This window comes from Mytilus edulis, chromosome 11 (assembly GCF_963676685.1).
Source record: "Mytilus edulis chromosome 11, xbMytEdul2.2, whole genome shotgun sequence".
In the NCBI taxonomy this organism is placed as follows: Eukaryota; Metazoa; Mollusca; class Bivalvia; order Mytilida; family Mytilidae; genus Mytilus; species Mytilus edulis.
Window position 1 is genome coordinate 8,008,090 of NC_092354.1, and position 5,372 is coordinate 8,013,461.

Below are 5,372 nucleotides of genomic sequence, written 5' to 3' on the forward strand. Positions count from 1 at the left end.
TTAATAAGACATCATAAAATGTAAAATCTAACGAACTTGGTATAATAGTTGATGTAAAATCTGATATTTATACAAATCAATTTTTTTTTAATAAGACAGCATAAAATGTAAAATCTGACGAACTTGGTATAATAGTTGATGTAAAATCTGATATTTATACAAATCAAAAGGGATGTTATAAATTGAAAGGGAGCTTACATCAATAGATATAAACAATTCATCAAAGTTTCATGGACATTGGTGAAAGCCTTTTTGAGTTATTGTCCGAAGTTCATGGACATTGGTGAAAGCCATTTTGAGCTATTGTCCGAAGTGTTAAAAATCTCCCTTTTTTTTATAAATAAAGCCCCATAAATCCAAAACTTAAAATCTGAAATTTATAAAAATTGAAAGGGAGCTTACATCAATAGATATAAACAATTAACCAAAGTTTCATGGACATTGGTGAAAGCCTTTTTGAGTTATTGTCCGAAGTGTTAAAAATCCCCCTTTTTTTTTTATAAATAAAGCCCCATAAATCCAAAACTTAAAATCTGAAATTTATAAAATTAAAAGGGAGCTTACATCAATAGATATAAACAATTCACCAAAGTTTCATGGACATTGGTGAAAGCCTTTTTGAGTTATTGTCCGAAGTGTTGAAAATCCCCCTTTTTTTATGAATAAAGCCCCATAAATCCAAAACTTAAAATCTGAAATTTATAAAAATTGAAAGGGAGCTTACATCAATATATATAAACAATTCACCAAAGTTTCATGGACATTGGTGAAAGCCTTTTTGAGTTATTGTCCGAAGTGTTGAAAATTCCCCCTTTTTTATGAATAAAGCCCCATAAATCCAAAACTTAAAATCTGAAATTAAAAAAAAACGAAAGGGAGCTTACGTCAATAGATATAAACAATTCGCTTAAGTTTCATGGAAATTGGTGAAAGTGTTTTTGAGTTATTGTCCGAAGTGTGGACGACGGACGGACAGACGGACGGACGGACGGACGGACGGACGGACGGACGGACAGACGGACGGACAACGGTATACCATAATACGTCCCGTCTAAAAGACGACGGGCGTATAAAAACCAAAGCATTTAGAGCAAATCTGACATGGGGTAATATTGTTTATCAGGTCAAGATCTATCTGCCCTGAAATTTTAGATGAATCAGACAACTCGTTGTTGGGTTGCTGCCCCTGAATTGGTAATTTTAAGGAAATTTTGCTGTTTTTGGTTATTATCTTGAATATTATTATAGATAGAGATAAACTGTAAACAGGAATAATGTTCAGCAAAGTAAGATTTACAAATAAGTCAACATGACGGAAATGGTCAGTTGACCCCTTTAGGAGTTATTGCCCTTTATAGTCAATTTTTAACCATTTTTCGTAAATCTTAGTAATCTTTTACAAAAATCTTCTCCTCTGAAACTACTGGGCCAAATACTTCCAAACTTTAACTGAATGTTCCTTAGGGTATCTAGTTTGTAAATTGTATCCGAAGTTATGATCTATCAACAAACATCGTCGCCATTGCTAAAAATAGAACATAGGGGTCAAATGCAGTTTTTGGCTTATAACTTAAAAACCAAAGCATTTTGAGCAAATCTGACGGGGTAATAATGTTTATCAGGTCAAGATCTATCTGCCCTGAAATTTTCAGATGAATCAGACAACCTGTTGTTGGGTTGCTGCCCCTGAATTGATAATTCTAAGGAAATTTTGCTGTTTTTGTTTATTATCTTGAATATAATTATAGATAGAAATAAACTGTATACAGCAATAATGTTCAGCAAAGTAAGATCTTCAATTAAGTCAAATTGACCAAAATTGTCAATTGACCACTTAAGGAGTTATTGCCCTTTAAAGACTTTTTTCACAATTTGTTCATCATGTTGACTTACTTTAAAAAATCTTCTCCTTTGAAACTGCTGTATCAATTTCAGCCAAACTTAGGCTAAATGAGTTTCAGAGTATCTAGTATAAATTTTATATTTTATTTCCTTGTATGTCAAGAAACATAGCTCCTATGGCTAATATAGAACATAGAAAAATGATTATTTTTTTTTGCTTTTGAAGAAAATAGGACGATCCAAAAAACATTTAAACAAATTGAAAAGCCAAAATAATCATTGATGAGAGATTTAACCAAAAGAATTAAGGTGAGCGATTCAGGCTCTTGAGAGCCTCTTGTTTTAATAGCTTTCTCAATTGCAAGACGTCTACTTTCTTCTATCTCCTTTCGCCGTTGTTTACATTTTTTTCTAACTGTTTTAACATTCTTTGTAGCCTCTTCAATGAGAATATTACGTTCCAATTCAGGTTTATTGAGTAACCAATTTAAAGTTTTGTTATTAGAAAACGTAATGTAAGCTTCAGCAGCTAACGTACTAAGATTCGGTTTAGACTTAAGTAAATGGTCTAGTTGGCCAAAGACGCTTTCAGCAAAACAGCTTGTTTTAGGCGTACATTTAAATTTAGCGACAACTGTACGGTCCATTCCTACAAGTTTTCCACCTGGTAAATGGTCTTTGAAAAGCTTATTACTCAGTTTTCCAAAAGAAAGAAACAAAACTTGAAGATATGTTTGGACAACGCCATCGTATTCAGAAGGTTCCATTAAACATGTATAAATATGATCTGATGCATCAATAAAAAACTGTGTTAGTTGTAAATATTTTGTGTTCATATCTATGATACTTACAGATTTGTCCTCTAGAATATGCCATAGTGGACATGTAATAAATGTGCAAATCAATCCTAAAGCCTTAACACCCGCTATAAACTGGCGTATTTAAATCATGTAAAATAGACTTTAGAAGGCGGTTTGACGCTCCATATGATTCTAGAAACAGTTTTAACTGTCTATTCAGAAAATAAATTGAAGATGCATTTTCAAACAAGATATTGAATCTAGAACCCCGATATGGTTTAAGGGGTAATGCATGTAGTTTTTTTTCCTTCAAGAAATCTTTAATGTATTCTCGGAATGGTCCTTGGCAACCTGATTTCTCATCGGCACCGGAACCAGAGGCAAAAGCTTTTGAAGCTGTTCGTACAAGCCTACAAGTTCCCGGTTCACACTCTTTTAAAAAAGATTTATCAAAAATTGGACCTGGTCCATTAAAAATACCCTTTTCTACTTCAGTAATGGATGACTGAGCAGCAACAGCAAAATTGACTAAAGAATGTAAGCCGCAGAAGAAATTGCACAAATTTTCCACCGAACGCTTTTCCTGATCAGAAAATTGATCAAAATTGGCATATACCAGAGGCAAAATTTCAGCCCGATATGATTCTAAAAGTTTATTAAATTTTACTTCCGTAGCAGCACGATCTGACAATGTGGCTGATATGTGTTTAAGTATATCTTTAGAAACACTATTATCAACTGAATCACTAATTTCATTTAAGTCTTGTAGTATTTCCTTTAATACTTTAAGAGTGTCTTCCGCTGACTTAGTTTCAATATCTCGCAATCCTAAAACCCACAAACTTTCTTTACTATCGGATGCTTCAAAGCCCATAAACTTATTACCAAATTTCGATGTTTCATCTGTCAAAAGGGTTGTGTTTTTTTTCTGCCGAAAATACTTCTGCAAGATGCTTCTGTGATAAACACAATCTTTGTAAATTAATATCTAAGATAGTGGACTTAGCTGGTAATGCATTAGGCTGCACATTTACTAAGGTAAGCTCACTTTTAATAACAGGATTAACTTTAGCAGCACTCACGTTGTGCTGCAAAAGTTCATATATACATTGTTTTAAAATTGTTGTATATTTTCTGCTTTTAACATCAAAGACAGTTAATGTTCTTTGAGCCTTATCAATATACTGCACAACACCTTCCAGGTAATCACAATTAATTTTTAATTCACAAATTGTTTTATCTTTTTCTTTTAACGACTTTTTAAGTTCGAATATTATGTTATCTTTTTCTTGACAACAGCTAATTTCTGTCTCCCTGGGCACCATCTGTGACTCAAGAATTTTGACTTTTGAACTAGAATATTGCTCCCTAGCTTTTGTTCTTTTCAAATTTAATTTGCATTTGCTTAATTTATTTTCAGATGAATCAAGTTTGTCAATGGATTCGTTCAGTTTTTCATTTAAGTTGGAAACTTCCAACTCAGCTTTGTTCAGTAATAAGGATTTTTGTTTAAGATCATCATGTATGGTTACACTTTTTGTACTAGAAATTTTGGAGACACGTAAACATAATTTTGCTTTTGGCATTAGAAAAGAATAAGACAAAAAATTTTCAAAGTTCTGCTTTCCATTAGCTCTGCTTATTGATTTTTGCAAAATTTTCTTTTCACTTAAAAGTTTTTCAAGGCTTCTATGGTAAGCCATCTCAACCGGTTTATTTTCCACATGATTATTTTTTTCCTTTAACCATTGAACACATTTTAAATTGCCATTCACTTTAGTAAACTCCAAAACATCTGAATTTGATACATGTATATTTCCTTCTAAGGCAGCCATATTTCGATTTGATTTCAATTTACCACTATTTGAAACATATTTTAATCCTGTTGTCTTCTATCTGCTAAATTTTTAGTTTCAACTTTTCAATTTCTGATTTAAGCTTTTTATTTTCTGACTTTAACTCTTTATTTTCTGTCTTGGTGCTAAGTTCGGATGATGATTTCATATTTAAAGTTGGGCAGTCCACAAAGATTTGGGTGCTCAAAATCGGCCCCGTTATAATGGTTTGGGTATCACTTTCTTTATATGTTTTTGAGTTATTTGAGTTCAGTTCATTACTACATGGGTTTATACATACCTCTGTACAAGGAATTTCCTAGTTAAAACAAAGTACATTCTGACCTGCATGTAACTTGTATATACTTACATAACCTGCTATTACTACATGTACTAGGAAGCATTCATTACCCATATTAAACATGCATGTCAAACTGGATTCTTATGTTCATCGTGCATGACCAAAAAAAAAAAACAACAGCAATACTTTTAATGAAACTTTAACCTTATAATATTTTCAAAAGAAACAAGTTACAAAGCCATGATAGTATGACTTTCAAAAGAGAAAATTAAAGATTAACTGTGATTATCTGGAAGAAATAGTGCAGGGTATAGATAAGGCTCAGAGAACATTAACAAAGTCAGCCGAAGACAATGTTAAGGTATTAAAGGAAATACTGCAAGACTTAAAACAAAATAAGTGATTCACTTGATAATTGCGTTTCTAATGATATACTTAAACACACATCAGCCACATTGATTGTTAATGGGACAAGTAGGACGAAAAAGTGTGTAATAGACAAACGGACAACCAGCCATGCCTCCTTTCTGAGGAAGAATATAAAATTGAATATGGTTATGAACTCACCTTGACAGAGGTGGGTTTTTTCTTAGG